The sequence below is a fragment of the Nannospalax galili genome, unplaced genomic scaffold (genome assembly GCF_000622305.1).
Source record: "Nannospalax galili isolate Female #2095 unplaced genomic scaffold, S.galili_v1.0 scaffold737, whole genome shotgun sequence".
NCBI classification, from domain to species: domain Eukaryota; kingdom Metazoa; phylum Chordata; class Mammalia; order Rodentia; family Spalacidae; genus Nannospalax; species Nannospalax galili.
The window spans coordinates 2,546,169-2,571,331 of record NW_008341172.1 but is presented as its reverse complement, the minus strand read 5'-3'; the positions used below and the strand labels follow the sequence as shown (position 1 = coordinate 2,571,331).

Sequence of the window (25,163 nt, the reverse complement as noted above, 5' to 3'; positions counted from 1 at the left end):
GATCAGATAAGCAACTGAACCTGAGTTTCCACTGTTGGCCTATTAACACAAGATCTGAGGACAGTCATGAAGGTCATGGCTGTCCACTGAATCCGGGTCGTGATCCTGTTCCTCCTGGCAGCAAGACAGGCCATCTCAACACCGTGGAAAATAACAACTTAGCAAGAATGTGTTCAAGCTTCAGATATGGTTCCTATTGACTTGAAACATGCTAGAAAGGTGAACAATGATGAAAATCATCTGCACTATAAGGATCATTAGACATGAGGATTACCCACAATTGTAGGAAATTCCTTAAGACAGCATTAAGGTACAATCAGGGAAATGCTATGCAGTAAGTGGAGCATTATTAAAATTACATAAGAGCAGAGAAGACGTGTAACAATTACTAAGAAATAAAAACATGTTTAGGTAGACAGGACTAGACAGATGATAGATTGATCCCAAATGTGTTATAAAATGCTGAATTGTCCTATGGACTGGGTAACAGTATCAGAGCTTAAACAGTCTGTTCAAAGTTACAGTCGGCAGCTATACAGTAGCACACATTCTTGTCTCAGTTCCTCAGAAACCCGAGGCAGGAGAACTGCTCTAACCCAGGAGTTTGGAGCCAGACAGGACAAAAGAGCAAAACTTATCTCAAAGACACAAAGTCACAGCTAGTAAGTAGCAAAACAGGGATCTAAAATCAGGCCTTTATTATTCTGATTCCCCATTGATTTATTTTTTATTTCCTATTATAAAAGTCTTAAACATACATAAGACACAAGCAAGAACCTCTGTTTCCATCACCTAGCATTCTGGCTCCTGTTCAAACAATCCCGCCACTTAACAAACCTTCATTCTTTTTTTTTAAGATTTTATTTTCATTTCTGTACACACGTCTGTGTGAGCACCTGCAGGGAAGCCAGAAGAGGGCATCAAATCCCCTGGAGCTGAACTTATAGGTGGTTGTGAGCTGCTGTATATAGTGCTAAGAACTGAACTCCAGTCCTCTAGAAGAGCAAGTGCTCTTAACCACTAAGCCATCTCTCCAACCCCCATTATGTTGCTTTTTGAAGGCACACTTTAAAGTCAACTCAAAATAGTGTATCTCCTCATCCATAAATATTTTAGTTTGTATCGTTACAAAGGACTATACACAGCTGACATTTAATTTTTACTATTATCTCGAAAATTGTCACAATTCATGTGTCAGAATCGGGATGCCATCAACAGTATTTAATTAAAAGGAACAAAAGCTACCTTCCTGTAAATCTATGTTTAGTGAATACAGAGAAAGGCTAAGAAAGATGCACACCAGGGTTAACATTAGAGAGTAAGACTAGGGAAGATGCTTTAAAATAAGTTTCTACATTGTTTCCCTGTAGCTGTAAGTGTGACTACAGACTTCTTAGAAGTACAGATGGGCTGTGGACTACACACAGGGCAGAGCACAGCATGGGGTACCATTCTGGATGGGGACCTGTGCTGGATAGCTTTAGTGTCAACTTGACACATCTGGGTTGAGGGGGCCTCAATTGGGGAATTGCCTCTATTGGACTGGACCGTGGCCATATCTGAGGGGCATCTTCTTGATGAGTGATGTGGGAGGGCCCAGCCCACTATGGGTGGTACCACCCCTGGGCAGGTGGGCCTATCTATGTAGCATAAGAAAGCAGGCTGAGCAGGGGCCAAGGGAGCAAGCCAGTAAGCAGTGTTCCTCCATGGCCTGTGCTCCAGTTCATGCCTCTAGGTTCCTGCCCTGAGTTCCTACCTTGGGCTCCCTGATGAACTGTGACCTGGGAGATGTAAGTCAAATAAACCCTTTCCTCCCCAAGTTGGTAGTGGTCAGAGTATTTTGTCACAGCAATGAAGAAACAAACTAAGACAGGACCCAAGGCAGAGATCAGAGGAACACTGACCACATAATGGGTCCCTGGTCATTCTGCCCTACATGGGCAGAACCTAGGGGAACCTGTTCTTTTCTCCTACAAGTATGCTGATGAAGACGTCTCACTGTGTGGCTGCGACTGTCATATACATTCCTACCATCCAGCTGAGTGCCAGGCCCTTGGTAGGAGTGACTGGGCCGTATAGTTCTGAGAACACAAGGAGTCCCTGGTTTGGCCTTTTCATAGGCTCCTCAACATCAAAGCAGCAAGCACCTCAAAGACCATGTGAAATTCCAGCTAGGAGAAATCATGAAATGAGGTGCACAGTTTAGGTGTGTGTGGATGTATGTGCAGAGGTGAGAGAATACTTTGTAGATCCTGTTCTTTCTTTCCACCTTGATGTGGATACCAGGTGTCAACAGGCTTGCATGGCAAGCACCTTTACCCACTGAGCCATCTTGCCACTCCACCCTGCCCACTCACGGCTTTTTCATTGTGTGTGTTTGTGTGTAGGTCAGAGGACAACTTTATGAAGTTAGTTCTCTATTTCGGTTTGTATTAGGTTGGTTCCAGGGACTGAACTCTGGTTATCAAGTTTGCATGATAAGTTGCATCTTGCTAGTCCTAAACCAGTAAATCTTTACACAGTAGTAATCTCTGAAAACTATCAAAGAAACTGAATCTGCTAAGTATATACTAAATTGTCACTAGTATATACTCAATCATGACAGCTACTCTTTTTTGTTGTTGTTTTATTTTTCTGAGACAGGGTCTCACTATGTAGCCCTAGACAACCTAGAACACACTATGCAGCCCAGCTAGCCTGGAACTTGAAGAGATTCACCTCCTGAGTACTGGGATGAAAGGTGTATGCCACCTTGCCCAGCATGACAGCTACTCTTGATCCTCAATACAAACCATGCCACAGGAAAGAATTAGGTGAATCCAATCAACCACCAAGATCTGAGCTAAGCAGCTCCAAATGGAAAGAAAATTAGGGCACAGAGGTGAAATGTTTCATATCCTCTCATGTCATAATTACCTGATACTCAAAAATTCTCATTTGTAAGTCTTGATCTTTTTAAAAAAAAAAATGTTTAAACTGAAATGAATCCTTCATCGATCTTGGTATCAGGTAAAACTTACTTTTCACCTGGGCTGGTGGCATAGACCTGTAGCCCTAGCTACTCAGTAGGCTGAAGCGAAAGACTACTCAGGCCTACCTGGGCTACAGAGTGAGTTCATGACAACCCTGAGCAACTTAGTGAGTGTCTGTCTCAAAAAAGAAAAAGAAGGCTGTGCATATAGCTCAGTGGTAGATGAGGTCTGAGGTACAATCCCTAGCCTCGAAAAAAGAAGTATTTAGTTTGTTTTCCCAACTTAAAACATTCACAAATGAAAGAGGGGGGATAATGCTAACAATACGCACGCCTTTTCCCAGTACTTGGGAGGCAGAGGCAGGCAGATCTCTGTGAGCACGTGCGAGGAGAGGCCACAGGAAGTAAGGGGTGGCTTCTCTTCAGAAACCACGGAGTCAGGAGCCTGTCAGATACCACTTTCAAAATGCTCAGAGGGAGAAAAACCCATCAACCCAGAATCTTTAACCCGGGAAAACTAGCCTTCAATAAAGAATACGAATTATAGATATGGTTTGGACGCAAAGTGTCTCCCACACGCTCAAGTATTTGAACACCTGGCCAATTGGAAGCCCTCTTTGGGGAGGGAGCGTCACGGATGCCTGAGGAGGTGTGGCCTTGCTGGAGGAAGCCGTTACTGGGGGCAGGCTTTGAGAGTTCATAGCCTCATCCCATCTCCAGCTTGCCTCCCTCTGCCTCCTGCAAGTGCCTGAAGAGAGCTCAGCTTTCTGTTCCGCTGCCTCCAGCCACAACCCCCCCCCCCATGATGGGCTCTTATCCCTCTGGAACCATAGCCCAAATAAACTTTTTCTTCTGTAAATTTCTTTGGTTATGATATTTTACCACAGCAACAGAAAATTAACTAAGAAATAGATATTTCCAGATAATTAGAATAGAAGATAATCCTAAAAGACTTAGTAAGGAAAGGTAAGAACATTTTTCAGACCAAAATCAAGTGTCATTGGATGGAAATTAAATCTACAAACACACAAACCCAGGACTTCCAGTAAGAAATTCTGTGGCAGCATGAGTATTTCTTCTACTGCTGACTGACTTAACTGCATAAATGACCCACCCACACGCACTGTATCTATGATACAGTATTTAAAAATGTTTAGCAGTAACAGCACAGAGGGATGAAGAAGGAAACTGTATGGTGTGCGGAAATGATGTCAGGTGCCAAGAATCAGTAAGAACAGGGTCTGGAGCTCAGCGGTTAAGAGCACTAGCTGCTCTTGCAAAGACCTGGGTTCAATTCCTAGCACCCACATGGTGGTTACACCATCCATAACTCCAGTTCCAGGAAGTCCGACACCCTCTTCTGACTGCCATGGACACCCTCTTCTGACTGCCACGGGCATTGCAAGACACAGATGCACTTACATACATGCAGGCAATGCCCTCATACACATTAAAAAAAAATTGCTGGGCATGGTGGTGCATGCCTTTTCCCAGCCCTCGGGAGAAAGAGGCAGGCAGATCTCTGTGAGTGAGTTCCAGGACGGCTGGGGCTACAGGGAGACCCTGTCTCAAAAAGACCCAAAAAAACAACAACAAAAAATTCAGTTCTAGTTATGAAAAGTCCAAATGAAAGTAGTAAACTTCTTCTTAGGTCCAGAGAGGAACTTGTCTTCCATAGAAATGTATTTGGAAAGACTGCCGAGCTGTCGAAGGGCTGTGATTCCGCAGACACTTTCTCTACTTTCCAAGACACAACCTGCTCTAAGGTCAATTCTTAGTGGTCCTTTTCCTGTTCATGTTCATTCCCAAAGGAGCAGCCTAGGACAGTTAAATTAGGAATGGTGGGGTTCAGTCCATCAGGGATTGTTCCGTGTCAAATTTTGAGCGATTCATTAGCACTGCAACTGGTAAAACTCAAGCAAGGTTTGCAAAGGCACCAGCATGTCATCTGAAGCTGTAAGTGCTGGGTAACGAATGCCTCGAGCATTCAGTTTCCAAGTTCACTTCTTATCATCTTTAGACTTTGCCACCATTTGTTAGTATTTTTTCTTTCTACATAAAGAGAACTTTTAACTTTTTAGGTGAATGTCACAGAGTCATGGCCAATACCATTCACTGACTTTACCATTATTAACACAAATAGTCAGTCACATCTTGTAGGAGCCCACCTACAGGAAAGTTCAGAATAATTAACACGAACACACAGAAAGCAGATTAGCGGGACTCACAAGTCAGTTCAGGGTGCCAAGCTTAACTACCTGAGTTTGATCCCCAGGTCCCACGTGGTAGGGGAGAAGAGACTCCTGCCTGGGTTGTCCTCTGACCTCTACACGTGTTCTGTGGCACAAGAACTCCTCCCCATATTAGTTAATCAAATTATTATCAGAAAGTTTTAAAGAAAGTAGACTAGTGGTAGTTAGAGAGAGGAGGGATGTTAAGATCATCATCTTAACATGTTAAGTTCAAGGTTTTCTTTTGAAGTAAGGAAAAGATTCTGGAATTGGTGGTGATGGCTAGCTAACCTTGACACTAACTGTGCTTCAGAATTTTTGTGTTAGATTAACACTTTTATCACCACAAATACATAATCTAAAAAAAAAGAGGAACACAAGCACACAAGATGATAGTATTAAAAAAAAAAAAAAAGCTTTTAAGTACCCAACCAATACTACTAAACAGCTCAAGTCTTCTGATTCTAGATAGAAAACAGAAAGGTGTGTGACGAGACAAGAAGAAAGGCTTTCCCACTGCATAGGCCCCATGCTTCATGAACCCTGTGCTGAATTCACACAGGGGCTTCTCCAAAGACAGATGCCACTGGCTCAGACTTTCTTATCCTCACTGGACAACCCACCAACAGCACAATACCACTCCAAAAAGACTGCCACGAAGACAGGAAAGAGAAGCTAAACAATGCAAAATCCCAAAGGATGTTAAATGTCATTTATTCAAATAATGGAGCACTAGCACACCTCAACAAAAATGTTCAAGAATGAGAGGAATAAAATCAGGAAAATAGGGGCTGGAGAGATGGCTCAGCGGTTAAGAACACTGGTTATTCTTGCAGAAGACCCAGGTTCGTATCCCAGCACCCACATGGCAGTTAACAACTGTCCGTAATTCCAGTTCCAGGGTATCCGACAGCCTCTTCTGTCCTCTGAGGGCATTGTACGTGACACAGGTGGACTTACCTACATGCAGGTAATACATGCATACACATAAAATAAAAATAATAAAATATTTTTAAAAAGCAGGAAAACAACAGAACTATCCATAATCAAAGGATTAGAAAAAAAAAAGTTGTCCTAATTTGTACTGTGACATAAAAGCAAAGTTTCATTTGCCTCAACTTGCCAAACTTTTATTATGAAATAAGCCAATATTTCCTGCTGCCAAATACAGTAACAACATTAAGCGGGCATGCCAAAATCAATGTATGTTTTCACAAAAGGTCACAGAATCAAACTGTCAACTTAAATTGGTTTACTTTATTAAAATTGTTAAACATGGCAGATGTCACCTAACTCCCAGATTCTTTTACATGACCACAGTTGGATTATCTGATTCAAATTTTGTATGATAGCTTTCCCAATTTCTAAAAATACATCTACTTTGTCACTATCTTAAAATTTCTGCTTTATGTGTCTAGCTGTATCTCAGAAATTTTTCAAGGCCATATATCTTGACACAGTGAAAGGAATTAATCACAGCACTCAGCAGTGCCATTAACATTTCTGAGCCACAAGGGATTAAACAGGCAGATGCTGAGGAAAGTGCCTGTCTGAGAGGCCAGGGCGGTTCAGCCTGCAGTGCAGCTGTGAGGGATTGAAGCTGCTAGCAGTGGAATCGAGCTCAGAAAAAAACCCTGAGCACAATTCCGGCATCCGAAATAAATTAAAGTAAACAGGATTGCTCTCTCTCATCCACCCTGTTAGCAGCCTCTCGGCTGAGCTGGAGACCACACACTCAGACCACACAGAGCCAGCTGAACTCACTCGCACGCAAGGTCTACAAGCTATCACTCTGCATGCAGATGGGGGGCAGGGGACAGAGAGGGGCCTGGGGAGGGGGGGAGCTAGAAGGGTGACGAGAAGGGCGGAGGGGAACAGGAAAGGAGATGGAAGAGGTCCCTGCACAGACAGCTGGAGAGTGGAGTGGGCTTCGGGAGACAGGGAGGGGCGGAATTCATAAACCTTGTGAAAACAACCTGGTCATGGCCTTGTGCAGTCCTGACCTGGACTCCCCCATATCAATTTAGTAGCTGATGAAGGATTAACAGAACATCCATTTAACATCAATTAACCTCCTATCCATCACAGGCCAAAAGAGAAAACCACTATTATAAAAGCATTTCATTAAAATAAAGACAAAAGGCCGTATTTCCTTATGACTTATAATGTATAGTCAACTGCATTTTCTTTATAGATTCCTATTAGACAGGTCAGGGACTGGAGAGATGGCTCAGCAGTTAAGAGCACTGCTGCTCTTGCAGAGGACTGGAGTTCAGTTCTCAGCACCCACGTGGTGGTTAACTACCATATCCATAACTCCAGTTTCAGGGGATCTGACACTGCCTTCTGACCTGCACAGGCACTGTATGGCATGGGTGTACCTTCATACATGCAGGCAAAACACTCAACCACATAAAGTAAAAATAAATTTAAAATTAGAAAGGTTAGACAGTTTGCCTTTATCCCTTTAATGAAGCACACAGGGATGGCCTTTAAAGCTTTTGCAACAGAGATTAGAAGTGTGTGGGGGGGAACAGGTGGTCCATGCCTATGTGCAGGCATGAGTAGCCATGCGTTCGAGTGTGGAGGCCGGAATTCAGGCCTGGTGCCTTCCTCTATTGCTCTTTACCTCGGTTTTTACAGTCTTGCTCTCGCTGAACGTGGAGCTCATTCTGCTAGGCTGGTTGCCAGCCCTGGGATTTATCTGTCTCTGACCCCTAATATTAAGGTTACAGGCTTTTACATGGGTGCTGGGATCAGAACTCAGGTCCTCATGATTGTGCAACAATCACTTTTAGTCTACTGAATAATCTGCCCAGTGTGCAAATCAGAAATTTTTTTTTAATTTTCCCACATTGTACCATGACATAAACTAAATTTTCCAAAATATTTATTAGTATTTTTAAAAAACAAATTTGTTTTTTTAACAGAATTTCAGACTAAAAACACATTTTAAAATTAACTGGTGACAACAGTATTAAGGAAAAAATTAGAAACTGACACACCAGTAAGGAATTCTGGGGGTAGGGGTCAAAAAGTTTTTATATTTAGTTAAAAAAAAAAATTTAACTTTTGTTTTAGAGCCAGAGAAACAGTTCACCAGGTGAAGGTTATTGTCAAGGCAAATCACCTGAGATCAATCCCAGGACAACATGGTAGAAGGCTAGAACCAACTCCCAGGAGCTGTCTTCTGACCTCACCTGTACTGTAAGCACATGCCATCTCCACAGGAAGGTTGGGAGGGAAGGAGGAGAGGTGGGAGGGGAGGGGAGGTTAAATTTAGAATTTTTGCTGATTTAAATGCCAAACAAGAAAGCTCAAAAGAAGAAGCTTCAAGTACAGGTAAAATCTAAGTTCTCATCACTGCAAACTGGGAACCTACACTAAAGGCCAAGGAAAGCCTCCTGAGGTTAACCCATTTTTTTTTGTTGTTGTTGTTGTTGTTGTTTTTTTTAATATATTAGCTCATAAAAAGGCAATGTTTACCAAAGAAACACTAACAGAAAATCTCCAATTATCCACCCCTCTCCACTATGCTGACACACACTGGCTGTACTGGCATCACTGGGGAACAAACAAAAGGGCAGGCTGTCTATGTAAGACCTACCCAAGATGAAGCCGGCTGAAGCGGACCAAAATTCTAGCACATATCAAGGAGGTACTAACCAGGTCCCAGAGGAACTACTGGCAGTTGATAGCTGCTGGGGAAGAGAGAAGCATTGTCCTTTGAGACTGTGGCCACTGGTGTGAGCGGCAGCACTAATTAGACTAAGTGGGTTATCAAAAAAAAAAAAGACATGAACTTAAAAAGGGGACATATTAAGGGGAGACAAGGGGGGAGTTGGGAGAGGAAAATACAGAGTGGATATAATCAGATTCAGATTTCACTGTATACATGGATGAAATTCTCAAGAATAAGGAAAATAAGAAATGAAAGATGTGGTTGGCACAGTGGGGTTCCCCAAAATGGAAGGAGTGAATCCACTCCTGCACACTGTCCTCTGCCCTACACACGTGCTCAATGACACATGCACAAACACACACACACACATAATGTAATTTTAAAAAATGTTCTGATGCAGGTAGAATCTCTGCCGGGACAGCAGCTCTCTCTGGTGAGATGAGACGGGGAGCTGTGGCATCTGTGCGCACAGCCAGCCGCATGTAAGAATCACCAAGGAGCTTCACCCTGTCCACAGCCCTCGGACCCAGAGCATCCCGTGAAAGTATAATTGCCTAGTGAGTTTTAATAGAAAGTTATATTCAGACAGATTCTCAGAACTAAACTGTAGACTTCACATCTCCCTGGGGCACAGCAACCTCTTCTATAAAAGACTTGCCCCGGCCAGGCTGAAGCTGGACCCAAAGAGATCGCTAAGAGATCCTCAGAAAAGGTTCAAAGGAGAGTTTTCCTTCTGTTTCCAGGAAGTTCTCTCTGCATGACCACACATTTTACAGGGAGGGACAAGTTTCAGAGACAATCAGGAACTCTGTGGTATAGTTTTCTCAGCTAATAATTTTTTCTTCCTTCCCCAATGCAAAACCATAGTAAACAAGAACAAAATCAAACTCAAACCTGGAAGAAGCTGGGGTCCAAACAGCAGAGCAGCAGAGCCTGGTAAGAGGGTGAAGGGGCTCAGAATGGGACTTGCAGAAAGGCAGGCTCAGCTCAGAGTAAAAGCTTCCCACCTGGCCTTCCCTACCCTCTCTAGACCTCTCTTCCTTCTTCATCTCTACAAAAAAAGTGACTGAAATATGTTATCTATGTTTTTAATGAAAGTCGAGTATTTACATTTCAGTCCTTCAGAAGGAAAAAAAAATCTAACAATTTAAATAACATACCAATAGATGATACGCAATTTTTATTTTTCTATTTTATCTGTTACATCTATTTACTTACAGATAGAGGAAAAACAGTTACCTCCTAATACAACGTTTGAACATATGGGTTAAGGGGAAGAGAAAGTTCCAAAGGTGTCCAGGAAGCAATGTTGACTAGAACCTGATAGTACTCATCAAAAATACACTGCCAACTGTATACAATGTCCACCACAATCCCTTCTTATTAGATCTACATGAAATGACAAAAATTCCTGATATTTTAGAAAATGTATTTTTCAGGGAAAAAAAATTCAGGTGCACCCCTCAAAAAAAGACAAATTACCTACGTAAGACTGAAGAAGTCACTAGCAAATTCATTTCTACTCTACTTAAGCCACTGAGACCATTTAGAATAAATAACGATCATCTGGAACCTGAAGAAGTGTTAGACCCCCACGCCCCCATATCTAGGGGTAGGGGGATGAAGTTGGATCCTGAAAAGGTGTATTCAGTCAAAGCACTTGTTAAGCACTTGCTATGTCCACAGGCACTACAGTGGACAGGAACAAGGTTTGGTAATCAGGAGGTCAAGGATGAACTTGGCCTTCGGTAAAGTCCTGGGTACAAATCCAGATTGCAGAGATCTGAGTAGATACCTTATTAACAGTGGGACACTGTCCCTTCTAGACACTATAGGCTAGCAAAGTAAAAGCCCAATGTAAAGGACAGACACCCTCTTTTGGAGCTATTGACCAGGGGTCCCATAGACCCACAAATGATACTGGCCATTGCCCCTGCTCTTGGTTACCCACCAAAACTTGATCGTTAAGACCCTACTGCTGAAGATACTATATACATGAGCCATAGGAAAACAAAACAAAACAAAAAAAAAACAAGGAGAAATCAAGCTGGTGCAGACATCAAATCGAAGCTTCATCTCTACTGGCTAGCTTTCATAGCGGTAGGAAGTGTTATGCATGCTACCTGATGAGAAAATTAATCATTAGCCTTACTCAGCTGTGAATCCTGTGGGCTTTAGCAACTGGCCTGGAAAAATATGATCTCTGGTGCAATAGCGGCACAAATATTATGGGAGTAACCAACCACATTCTTATTGGATTTAAGATCTGCTTCACAGGACAAAACCGTACCTGACAAGGATATCAGGCCTAGGAACATGTGGCTTGACAGAGCACAGGCCATAGGGGAAAGCCTAATACTATTAGTCAGCTAAAGAGATACAGTATTAAAGTGACTCTTAATGATTTATTGTTATACCTACATAATAATGCATCTCTCAACTCTCAGCAGATAAGTTTCCTTATGTAGCAGACGGTGATTAACACAAAAACCAATAAGTGGCCAACATGCAGAGCATAAGAGGCTGCAGGGTGATTATCCATGAACTAACACCTATATTAAACTTCTGCCTCCAAAGGCTCAGGAAATATTTTAAAGAGGTGGCAGAAATATTTGTAAGAACCATAAGTGGTAGATGACCACAAGGAAACAGTTTTCTAGACAGCTGGGAAGTTACTCACATGGACTCACAGCAGTGGTGACATGCACAAGTCCCACGTAAGCTCAAGCAAGACAGAAGCCCAGCAGAGATGTGAGAAATAGGTAAGCAACACCAACCCTACCTGAGAAATTACTGGAAGCCAGTGGCCACTGGGAAGGGGAGAGTCAGTCTCTCATAAGGTTGTGACTCCTGGTATGTTAACCAAGCTCCAGTGGATGGAGCCACACCTAAGGACATTTGGGGACACAAATCTGACTCTATCGAGTACTTGAAATTGGATGGGGGTATTAAGGGAGGGTGCAGATAGGTGAGGGGATCTAAACATGATCAAATGTATTATATGAAATTCACAAAATTTCAATAAAAAATGTTCTTGATGTTTTAAAAAGTGTGGGCTCTGGATGTCAGAAGCCAACCAGTTTCCAGGTCACTGCTCCCCAGTGCAACACTACACTGCTGTTGAGAGCAGTACCCTCCACCAGCTCTCTGCAGCATCTATTCCCCCTTTGTACCTTCCAGCTACCAGTTGTTCTTTGAACCTGACAACCCCAGGTTTAGCCCCTCACCTTTCCCACATCTCACCAAGTAGTCCCTTCATTAAAGTATCACTTGAGCCACGTGGCAAGAATTCTGATTTCTGCTGGGACCCTAACATATACCATGTCCCTCATGCATGAGTCTTCCTGACCTCGAAACCACAGCCAAATAACTGGCTTTTTGTTTTGCTTTACGTCTGAGTAAAATTATAATATAATGAAAGTTATATACACTCCAAAATTACAAAACTTCACATGGCCTTTAATAAATCATTAAAGCTCACAAAGAAACCCACAAGCACAGCAAGGGGGCACCTTTGACACTGCACAGGCATCCCTGAGCACTTGGGTGCAACAGGCACTGTTCTAGGATTCCTGGATCCACCCTGGACAGGTAACATTCTCATAAACTAAAATCCAGGCTCCCAGGTTCAGGGGAACAAAATGTACTATAAGTGGGAGAAATTGCTAAAACCCCTGATCAAAAGTAAACCAAAATGAATGGATTCCTTCAGTGTTAACTGCCATTAACACTATTAAATATAGCCTAAGCTAAGTAACCCAGCTGCTGCTTTGTAGCAGGCTGGTGGAAGCACGTGATCAGTGAATAAACCAAAATAACTTTGATTCTAATTTTCAAATGAAGATCCCAGAAAACGTATGTGTTCACGGCTTCAATATCCACATTTCTCTACAATTACTTCAAGTTTGCGTATTTGTACCAGTGATACAAAATTCCTTTAACATAAACATAGTCTATGGTTACAGTGAGCAATCCTACCATTCCAGTTCAGCAGGCAGTCTAGGGGGTCCACAAACATATTCCCCAGAGTTTGAGAACATTCAGTGCTTCCACATACTGCTTAGTAATCAATATTTCCCATTTCAATCAATTTCAATATCTCCTGCTGTCAACCCAAGCCTAAAGTTCATCCCTAAATAAACATTTTTAAATGCATAGTATGGTAGGTGCTATGCTAGAAACCCTGGCTAGATAAAATGAATCTAGAAAGCCAGACGTGAGGGTATGTGTCCATAATCCTTGCACTAAGCAACTGTGGTAGGAAGATCACTTGAGTCAAGTTCAAAAACAGCCTGGCAAATAGTGACATCCATCTCAAAAGAATGAATGGATGGATGGATGAATGAATGAATGAATAAATGAATGAATGAATGAATCAGAAAATAGATGAAAAGGTACCTGTCCATAATCCTTGCACTAAGCAACTGTGGTAGGAAGATCACTTGAGTCAAGTTCAAGAACAGCCTGGCAAATAGTGACATCCATCTCAAAAGAATGAATGGATGGATGGATGAATGAATGAATGAATGAATAAATGAATGAATGAATGAATCAGAAAATAGATGAAAAGGTACCTGAGAGACAAGTTTATTACTAGCATGTCCGCTCCTGCTGCACACCAGAGCACAGCTTCTAAAATGATGGGTAGCAATCTCATATGTTAGATGAGGTCATGCAACTGAATGTGGAGGTAGAATTTTAAAAGGCAACAATAAAAGGTTCTGAACACACAAGGGCCAAAAATTAATTCAAACACAAATGCATAATGAATCCCAGGTGATGCCGCCTTGGCCCTTAACTGCAAATGCTGTCATGCCACACAATGGCATGTCTTGAAACACCTCAGTTCAGAGTCAAGATTATTGTATGTTATCAATTGCAGTGTTTTTACCATAGTAAGTTAATTCTCTAAATATAAACCATCCCCTATAGCTTTAAATGTTTGAACACCTGGTTCCCCAAGCTGGTGGAGCTGTTTTAGATAGTTTGGGAACCTTTAGGAAACCTTTAGGAAAGAGAGCCTTCTAGATGAAGTGGGTCACTAGGAGCTAGATATAAGGTTTGATGATGCACCCCTAGTTCCTGTCTACTCTTGGTTTCCTTTCAAGGAAGATATGAGCTGCCTGCCCCACCCCCATACTTCCCCTCCATCCTGGACTGTAAGCTCAGACAAGCTCTTCCTCCCTTAAGTTGCTTCCAGACAGGAATTTTGCAGACACTCTATACATTACAAAGTTTTCTGCTCTTATAAAAAGAAAATGGTTAATTACAGAAAACAAACAACATTTTCCTATGCATTCCTCAGAATGTAAAGATCCAATTAGTATTTATCTCTGGATTCTACTGTCAGAATTCTGATTTTTAAAACTGCTGTTTGAGTTGCTGATTTGAATTTCTAAAACATCATTAAATGAGGGGACTGGAGAGATGGCTCAGTGGTTAAGAGCACTGGGCTGCTCTTGCAGAGGACCAGGATTCAGTTCCCAGCACCCACAGGGCAGCTACCAACTGTCTGTAACTCCAGTTCCAGGGGATCCGATGCCCTCTTCTGACCTCCAACAGCATTGCACAACATGGGTGCACTGACGTTCATGCAAGCAATACACTCATACACACGAAATAAAATAATTTTTTGATCAATAAATGAATTTTATTTGGGAGTAGGACAAATTTTAAACAATTTATAAAACAGCCCTAACCATACCTCTATCATTTTGTATTATTTATATGAAGAAGTATTCTCAACACTGAGGATTATAAAATCAAAATACCTATCAGCTCTGGAAAACGTTGAAGATGCTCTATGTCCTGTTACTATTAAATACTTAGTCATGATTTAAGTCTTTATGTAAAAAGAAATAAGTGCATCCATTTCGTTATGCTTTCATCTTTAACAAGTGGTAAAATATACATATAAATTGTTCTAAAATAAATTTCTTTGTGATCTATTATTAGCAAATGCATAAGTTGTCTACCTATTTGATATACTTACATACCCAGGATCCTGTAAACATTTCTTTGGTGAAAAGGGATTGTGAATGACAAAAGTTTAAGAAGCCCTGTACAGCCTTTGCGAAATGTTTTGAATTTAACCTACTAGGTTAGTTATCTTTTAGAATGGTAATGGTTCCAATGTCCTACAGGAAATTAAATACTTGACAAGCATTGTTTCCACTTGGTCAGAAAACATTTAAGTAGCAAGCACACATCAGCTCTTTACCTTTCACCCTGCGAGCCACTTTTCACACTCAAGGAATCTGTCACCAGAGCCCGGGCCACCAGTGCTAGCCCTTATGGACCAAGTAGTGCTAGGTGCTGGGAGCTGAGTCCACGTGATGCCGGCTGCCCCCGGTTTTCTCAGCCCAGGGCACCCAAAGGGTCTAATGGAGGAGTGGCTGACTCGGAAACACACTCTAGCTGCTCCTCGGATCGGATCGGACCACCAAGACATCAAACTGAAACTCCTCATGCTCATCAGTATCGAGGTCTTCAGCAGACCAAGCGCTGCGCCCCGTCTCCCGGGACGAAGCCCGCGTAGGTCTACCCTGGGCTAGCCCGGGGGCCAGCTGGGGGCGGGGCGCGGACCAGGACCTCGGCGGGTCCCGGGCCGAGCGGCCCACAGCCCCGCGGCCTTCCCAGGTCCCCCAGCCGGAGCGTCGGTCGCCGCGTGGGTCCCCGCCGAACCCAGGCGCCCTCGGCTGGGAAGCGACACTCACCTCCAGTTTCCACCCGCGGCAGCGGCGTCCGGGTCGCGGAGACCCACCCCAGCTCCGGGCTGCAGCCACCAGTCGCGGGCAACACTTCCGCAAGCCGCGAGCGCCGAGCATGTCGATCCGCCGGCTAGTCGAGTGCAGAGCCCCGGATGGGCCCCGCCTCTACCAGAGAGCGGAAGGCGAAGGAAGGAAGAGCTAGAAGGTGGAAGCGGGGAGGGAGGGTAGACGAGGGGAAGGAGAGAGAAAAGGAAGGTGGGAGAGAAGAGAAGGGGGGAGGAAGGAGGGAGGGAGGGAATGGAGGGAAAAGGAAGATTGGAAAAGGGAGGGAGAGGAGCAGAAACGAAAAGAGAGGAGAGGAGAGGGGACAGGAGCGAAAAAACGAGAAGAGGAGAGGAGAGGAGGCGGAAGAGGGACCAAGGGAAGGGTGGGGAGGGAAAAATAGAGGGGCTAAAGAGGCTACAGTGGGTCAGGGACAGGTCGGGGGCAACCCCAGTCAAACGACTGCACCAGGCTAGGAGGGTTCACCATATTAGGGGACCCCAGAGGGTCATTGCTCTGGGGCACCAGCTGAAGGCCTGAGAGGCAAGTTGACTTGCAAACTCCCAAGACCCTGACTTTATAGAGGTGGCTTCCCTCTGCAGCCCGGAAGTCCTTCCTGAGGGTTGAATGGGCCCTGCTGTTGGGGTGCCCTGGCTCTGAAGATAACAAGATGAATAAAGACAGGCACTTCCCCTGTGACTCCCTGGCTGGGGAAAACCTGGGTGTGAGGAGTCTGCAGTAGTCCACAACCAAGGACGGTGGTCTGACAATGGGGGAGGCAGAAAATAGGTCAGCTTCAGGTTGTGTTGTTGGCTATGGAGAGAAATGGCTGCTGAGTATTAATCACTAGCATCTTTATCACAGACTGACAACAGCCTATACATATTGTTTTTCAAATAGCTTTATCAGCTGAATCTCCCACTTATTCAGTACATAGGTCCGTGGGGGAGGGTGATGTTTAGTACAGCTACTATGAGTCCAGAGACTTCATATGGCTTCATTTCTCTTCCTTTGGTCAGAATATGTAACAAGGTGTTTCCAGGACCATCCATTTTGAAGATCACTCTTTAAATGTGAGTTAGAGACTTGGCAGGAGAAATCCAAAGGAAATAACTGTGGAAAATCCCTGGCAGCCATGCACCCCTCCAAGGAAAACCAAACCCTTTGGGTCTCGGTGACATGCCATTTCTCAGGTTAGACAATCCTGGCATCAAAACCAGAGTGTATGGGTCTTGAGAACTCACAGGTTTTTCCTGGATCAAAAAATAATAATAAATAAGCCATACTACTGAAATTAAAACACCCAAAAGAGGAAAGAGACTCTTTTGTTAATATAAAGTATACTGGTACTGTTTTCTTTCTTTTTTTTCTCTCACATTTCTGGTCCTAATTCTAAAGTCAGCTAGCAAACACTGGTCCAGTGTATACAAAAGTTACCTGGAAACAAAGTCATTAAACCTAAAGTTGTAGGAGTAGCTGTTGGGGCAATTTGAAATCATGGTATAACCTTAGGTTTTCAGTGGTGCTTCAGATTTCATAGGAAGTAGAGAGAATTGTGAAGCCTCAATCCCTTTAACACAGTCTGAGGAAACCCTGAGAAACACCATTCTCTGTTCCTTGAATACTTCATTTATCCATTTTACATTATGTCAACACCGTAAGTGCTGTGCACTGCTTGGCATTTCAGTTTGAAATGGACCATAATTAGTATACAACCTAACCCTCAAAACGACTATTAATGTGCCATAACTTAAGGTTACTTTTTTACCAACTCACAGACTCCAGGCTCCTGGGTGGAGCATTTTGTCTTATTCATTATTACAGCAGACACTCCAGAACTCCACTTTTACAGTTACTCAGTACATCAGGCAGACCATCCACTAAAACCAGTAGCCACAGTCTGTAAACAGAATACTGTCTTTGTTTTCTTGTCCTTCTCCTAAACTTTGAGAGAAGGGATTTTGTGTGCTTCCCTCTTGCATCACATGAAGGAAACGCAAGATAAATACCTGTTGTATGAAAAGATGGAGTTTAAATACTCTTCATGGTAGCTGCAGACTGTGGGGAGAGACCAGTTTCCATTTGTCTGCTTCAAAATATGCTGCCTGGCCATACACACCACACCACACACACACACACACAGAGCAATATTTGATAAGTCTTGACAACGTAGTGATGGCTGACATGTTTCAGTATATACCACCAGCTTTGCCATCCTTTGTGTTTTAAACCATCAGTGGGGATTTGCAATCCTGCGAGGCTGCCACTATGCCAAGCTGCCATAGCGATTCCTGAGTCATGGTTCTTGCTTTAGGAAGCTCTTTGTCTCGTTAATTTTTTTCCTTGTTTCATTCTGTGCTCTGAGCAGATGCTTTTAATGCAGACTTAACCATCTTCATTTCTCATTGGTTTCTGATCTCTCCGACCAATTTTAGAGCAAAATAGAGCTCTGTGAGTTCTGTATTTGCTTGGAATTTGCATATTTCAATTTAAAAATTGTAAATAAACTTGGCTCTACACAAGAGGCATAGTGTTATTTTACCCCAACCATATGGCTATTGCTGCCATCCAGTGCAATAATGCAGATGTGTTGAACACCTGTGTTTACATCTGGCTGTCTCTGGTGGTAGGTTGTGTCGGTAGGTGGTCCACAGAGGAGTGAAGAAATTGAGGAAAGGCTCTCTCTGCCAAAGATATATGAGAGCCATATAATGAGGAGAAGAGGAACTGGGTCCGAATGTGGAAAGGGCTTAGCATCCCAGGAGGGTTCTCTCCAGTCCTTACTCTGTCCCCAGAGATCAGAAACAACCTAATTCTATGCTTTTGTATGAATAGGAATTAAGACTTCTTTATGTCCTAAGTGAAGGATTCCTAAGTGAGTGTAAGGTAGCATTGTAACTACTTTTAGTTTTGCTTATTTCGTTGTTTTTGTGGTCATTGTTTGGAGACAATCTCACACTGATGTTGCCCAGGCTGGCCTTAAACTCTCAATTCTTCTGCCTCTGCCTCTGCCTCTGCCTCCCAAGTGCTGGGAGTGCCCTGTCATGCCCAGCTTTTAATTTAGCTTAAATTGCTGGCTTTGAGAAGGTGGTGGTGGTGGTGGTGGTGTGTGTGGGGGGGTGTTGGAGGGACGGGGAGGGTCTTTGTTTTATTAGGTCTTTTGGAATTTTCAACCTGGAGATCTTTATACCTGGTTCAATTTGAACAAAAAAAAAAAAAATTGCATTTGGTCAGCAAAGTCAGTGGTCATGGAAAGACAGAAAATGGCACCATATTCCCAGTTTGTCCCATGGATGTGGTAGCACCCTGTGAAGATTAAGATTCAGGGCACAGTCACTGGCCTTTACTTCGTAGCTCAGCTCTCAAGGCATTTTATCTCCCTGAGAGCAGAAGTGTCAGCTCTGGTTTCTGTCTGTGTACAAGACTTGAACCATGCTACCCTTTCATACAGTCTGCCAGTCTGTCTTCAGATCTCATTCTTTAAAATTCCACTATGACAAAAATTTTATCCCAGTCCATAAACGCAGGTTCCTTAACATCCGTATTCAGTAGAATTCTCCAAAATTGTTCACTCAGAAGTGCGTCTCTCATGGGGATTAAGCTCTGTTTCTCAAGGCTGTGACAGGACACCAGCACTGTTGCTCAGCACCTGAGCAATTTTGTGAAAAGGCAGCTGTATCCTGACCACTCGGGATGTCTTTGTCCTCAGGTACTCACCCTGCACCCACAGGGAGCAGCCTCTTGCCGGTTTGTCTTTACACTTTCTGGGGTCCTCAGACATAAAGAGCACATACATAGTCAATGCCAAGCAAAGTTTCTGCCCCATCACACTTTTGTGAAGACCTGAACCTTTGTTCTTCCTGACTGAATCTTTGTAACAAACACACACATGTAGCCAATAGAACTGAGGAACCTTTTATTTTTCACTCCTAGTGAAAAACACTAAAAATGTTCAACAGAGAAATACTGCAAGTAAAGAAACAAATATAACCATAGCCCCTGAAAGAAGCAGGAGTTGACTGTAAGATTGTTGGTTAAAAGAAAAAAAAAAAGAACATTGAAAATCCAAAACCACATTCCGGATCCTACGTCGCATTAACTTTGACTCTTTGACCTCTTGAGTGTTCCAGTTATCTAATTTTTTAAATTAGGTGGTTGGATAGGAGAAAACCTGACGTGCTTTGACCTCTGTAATCCCATGGGCAATTTTCAGTGACTGCTACTCTGCCCTAAGTTTTGGCTGAGCTGCATGACCCCCTCTTCCATTTGGCCATCTGCACAGAGTGGGCCATATGGGTGGTGTTAGCGCAGTTTTTCCAAATAATTCTCTATGTCAGTGGTAGTGGATTAATTATTCTGCTGTTCAATTAAAGGGTGGGGTTTCACCCAGATGCTTTGCTCTTTGAATTGGTTACCTATAATGCAGTCCATTTTAAGCAGAACTTTGAGGTGGCTCCCTCCAACCTTAAGGCAGATTGGTGGCCCTTTTCTGTTTCCATAATCCTTTGCTCCTTGGTACTCAATCACTTCCACACCTTCCCTTTGTCCTCCCCCACTGTAAATAATTACTTTACTAAGGTACAGTCATGAAAGGCAGATTTGTGAAGGTTAGCTATGAAATAAGTAATAAAAAGAAAACTACAAAGATAAATATGTGAGTTGTGTTTTCAATTTTTCATTTTTATTAAATTTCTACTTTCCAATTAGGTAATTCTTTTAATGCTTGGCCACAGACCCTGGACTATGGGTCTGTTGATTTACATTATCATTACATTTTGTGTATATTTAATGTGATATGGATTCATTCCACCAAGAGATTAGAAACTTAGATAAATGCATAGGCATGAATGATGTTCTTGTTCAGATAAACAATACTTTTTCAGGACCCTATGGGACATGTGAGGATTCCTGTAAGTTTTTTTTTTTTTTAAGAACAAATGGGCATTATCTCAGTAATTATGTAATTAAAATTATACCTTAGAAAGTTATATACCCTTGATGGCCGCTAAGCCTTTTTGAAGACTTCATTTTGTAAGGGAAAAATGTGATTGCTGTGTGTTCTTCATGTCATTTTGTGTTTTGAGTCTGTTTATATGTAATTGTTACTGCTCTTAAGAGGCCTCCTATTTGCAAGCATGCATTTGTGAAAACACATTCAGAAGGAAGTTTTCATTCTTTAGGAAAATCAGTTTTGAACTTGAATTTATAGACCTTGGTTACAGTGTTGGCTTGCTTTGAAGTGCCAATTTTCTCCGACTGCTTAATGGAAAAATGGCTAGCCATAGTGTGACACGACACAATGTTGATTAATAGCCAGGAAAAATTATTAAACACCACACAGCTTCCTAAGCTCTTGCTTTACATAAATAGGCTAGTAACTACTGACTCTATGCTTGGCAGCAATTTCTCTAGTAAATATCGTTTCAAGCCAGAAACTCTATAAGTCAAGTAGAATATGACTCAAAGGAAAAAAGGCAGGAAATGCATTTTTGTATCTGCTGTTGCTCCCCCAAATGAATGGTTTTGGCAAGCTTTAAGAGAAATAAAATATAAATTAATTCTCAAAGTATTTAGGTTGTTTTTCCAGAATGAGATGAGTCAATATCCCACATCAAATAGAAAGGGGAAACTTTACTAAGTTGATCTATATTTATAGAACTTCCACATTGCTTTCCTTTCTTGATATTTAACACAATAATCTTTCCCTTTACAGGTGTTTGAGAAACCTACTTCTAGCTGATGCTAGAGGGAGCACAATTTCAGGAAGCACTTACCCTGCACAAATTATATAAAGTGCCAGTTCACTCATTCAGAGGGATTTTTGGACACGTACATTGTAGTAATTCAAACTCAGCTCTTTTTAAGTTCATGAATACTGACACAGGCCTGTTTTTTACAAGACATTTTTTCTTTTTCTACATTGATCTTTTAGTGTCTATAAATTAAGCCAATTGGCCATTAAGATAAAGGCATGCTGGTAGTAACTACAATAATGATCTTCCAGAACACAAACATGTTTTAGGTACTGGGAAGTGAGGGAGAAAATGAAAATGAATCTCTCTCTCTCTCTCTCTCTCTCTCTCTCTCTCTCTCTCTCTCTCTCTCTCACCCAGATCTTCTTTGATTAGTGTTTATAATTAGGGCTGATACAAATTAGTTGCCTAAGAAAATCTTTGGAGGAAAACCTTCAGCAACTAAGAAAAGAGCCACCAAAACGAAAGAATCTGCTTGTTTTCAGGCATGTTTAAATCATCAAATTTTGAGTGGGGCTAAATAAATTCCGTTGGTTAAGTGTAGGCGAGAACTTGACTATGTAAGAAGTATTTGAGGGTGGAATTGTCCCAGGCACAAGGTTACTGTCATTGTTAATCTCTTTATAATGAAATCATGAGTATTTCACTACTTTGACAATGTTTAATGTCCCATTAAACTCTTAGTGTTCAAAATTTTTAAGGTAAATTAATTAATATTGGAAAATATCTATTATAATTAACATGATTTGCATGACTTGTTGAAATACAGAAAGATAGGCATTGGAGGGGTGGGGATAGATGTAGCCCAGTGTTGTAGGACTTGCCTTAGCATAAGCCACGTCTGTGGTTCTATCCACAGGACTACAAAAAACTTTTTAAAGGTAAGCGAGACAGGAGCTAGTAACTTCTCCTGACAAATACCTGTGCTTTTAAATATATACAGTATATGTTTGAAAATAGCAATAACAAATTATTCAAATATATTTTAAAACTGCAAGCACATGTAGACTAAGACTCTAATAACTGGTTGGTGTATCAATTCACACTTGCATTCTCAGCACTCTGGAGGTTGAGACAGGAGAATTGTTATGAGTTCAAGGCCAGCCTGAGCTACATAGTAAAATGTAGGCTGCATGGTGAGACCCTGTGTCAAAAAACAAATAAAAAAGACTAGTAACTGCATACTACTAACTTTAATTTATCAAAAATGTTATATACTTCATGACATTTAAAGAACCTAAATAATTTAGAATATTCACATACACAATTTGAGCTCTTTCACAGAATTAAGGTTTTCTACTTTATTCCTTATTTTCTTAGCATATAAACTCATTGCAACATCAAATTAACTTTTATAAACCTAAGGGCCCCTAATTTCTTAAGTAGAAATGTTTCTAATTGTAGAAGCATTTTGTGAAATAAAAACATAGCATTTAATGAATTATGGTTCAACAAAATCTTCATAATTACTTATTTAAATACAAAGTAACTAAATATCAAACCATTTAGTAATTGATCAATGAACTTATACTGCAGAACTGTTTTCTTGGCATAGCCACAGTACTGCTGCTAATGATAACATTGCTTCTGATACTCATAAAAACAATAATCTTCAGTTCCTGAGAAATAGAGATAGACACCTTCCTTAACATGTTGCCAGCATGTGGAGTCCCAGGTGTTAAAACCTCCATGTAGTTTGAGTTACTGGCAGCCATGTGTTCATTTCGGGCAATGGTAAATATACTACACACTCTAGTGGCCAGTCTAGGAGTGCCCGTGCTCCATGGCCCATCCTTGCTGATGGCTACCAGAATAATTTTCAAGAGTAGAGCAAACATTTTGAAACCTTTTCTGGAGGTGGGAGACATCAACTTCCTATTCTTTCTGCCTAAGGAATTGTGCTCCAATTCATAAAGGCTGAGAATTATTCCTGTGCCTTTTATTTCCTGAAAGTCGTTATTTCAATATTAAGGGGAGAAAAGCTATTAAAAAATATCAAACTGGCTAGCACCATACAAGTTTGAATTACTGATTAACAGAAAGAGAGAGAAAGAGAGAGAGAGAGGAAGAGGAGGAGGAGGAATAGAGGTAGGGAGAAGGATGGAAGGAAAAAAGAAAGGAAGGAGGGAGACAAGAGAAAAGAAGGGAGAAAATAGAGGTGAACTTGTAAGAAAACTTCAAGTTCCTCTCCTCCTTTCTTCCTCTTTCCAGTTCTCCTTTCTTCCTTCTCATTTCTTTTTTTGAAGAGAACAAACTGTCCTGAGAAGATTGGAAGTTCAATCCTTATTTAAACAGTCACAGGTGTCCATCACTGCTCACAGCACACATACACCCATGCACAGTGCATATACACACCCATGCACACTGTGTTTGCTCACACCCCACATATATAGGCCCATGTCCAGATATACATGTACGTTCAGGTAACCATATACCCTCATGCAAACACCCATGCACACATGTACATGTGCATCCATGTAATGAACCTACATGCACACATGAATATGCATACTCATATATGTACACTACATATGCACATATATACATACATTCAGGCACACACACACACACACCAAAAAGGAAACTGAAACAGAATTTGGAGGTAGCAGCTCCCAGAGACAGCTACCTGGGTAAAAGGAGGCTTGTCTCACTGGAACCTAGCTCTGGTGGTAGATGTCAGGAACTTTTGAGGGAGTGGATGAGGGCTCAGGGCCTTTTGGATGTTTAGATTCTAGTTTGTTTAGCCTCATTTTAGCCCACCTTGCATCCTCATCAGTCAGAGTTCCAATATTTATTTTCCACATTTCTTGACTCTTCAGCACAATCCCATGTGAAAAGAATCCTGACAGCACAGTTCTAATTTTTTTTAAAAAAATTCCCTGATTAACGTATTTCTCTTTGTGACTGAGCCACGCACCATAAGAAGATTGTTCACTGGTTCCTTGTTTTCAACAGCTCTTCAGATCACTTGAGCAATATGTAATTAGAGAATTATGTTTGGGAGGGCTTGGACTTCCTGACCACAGGCGTCTTCCCGGGTCTGGAAGTGAGTTGACAGGTTGTGCGGACTGGTCCTTGGGCCCTCAGGTCTGTGGGCTTGCTTGCTCTCTTGCCTGTGTTGCCTCTTCCTGCCTCTCTTGTGAGAAAGGTCCTGAAGAACCAACTTATTTTCTCAACACAAGAATTCAAGAACCTGGTTTATTTTGCTGTGTACTTTGGATAAACTAACCCAAATCAGGTGAGTTGTCAGTCCTTTGCAGTTGTGTGTCAGGTGTAGAAAGCTGACACAAAGATCCAATAATTGTATTATCCAGCACTGTACATTTGTTCCAGTTTTCTGTCTAAGTCATTAGGTTTCAAGTCAAAGCAAAGAGAAGTGGCCCATATTTGGGCTGTTACGGTCTGTTTCAAGGCACCATTTGGGAGCCTTGCTTTGTCCCAGGGCACACTGTCCTCTGTCCTGTAAGTCCTCTAGTCTTGCTTTGCATTTGTAGGAGGCATAGTTTTGAAATTCTATGAATTAATTTGTTTTGGAAAATGCTTAAATTCATCTGTGAATTGAGTCTGCAAATTATAAAACATACTCTGAAGTGACACATCTCTGTTGACATGAAATGGCAGCTCTTGGCTACACCCTGGAAAGCACAAATTGCAGAGGTGACTCTGTTCTTATTCATGCTGTGAATACACGTCTGCAATACAGTTTAGATTTATTGTTTAAGACTCAGGGGAAACCCTCAGATACCCTAAAATTTATTGTTAATCATAGGAAAA

General features: G+C 41.9%; 1 protein-coding gene across 2 annotated transcripts in view; it reads right to left on the bottom strand.

Moving 5' to 3' along the window:
• The window catches only part of Exoc2 (exocyst complex component 2), a 190,617-nt gene extending 174,887 nt beyond the window's left edge, over nt 1-15,730 (bottom strand). Inside the window, exon 1 of one of the 2 annotated variants that reach the window (XM_017799040.2) lies at nt 15,601-15,730. The gene's annotated coding sequence lies outside the window, so the exon portion shown is untranslated. The remainder of the gene's footprint in view (nt 1-15,600) is intronic. The other variant, XM_008836674.3, reaches the window with a different exon arrangement.
• Between the last annotated feature and the right edge of the window lie 9,433 nt (nt 15,731-25,163).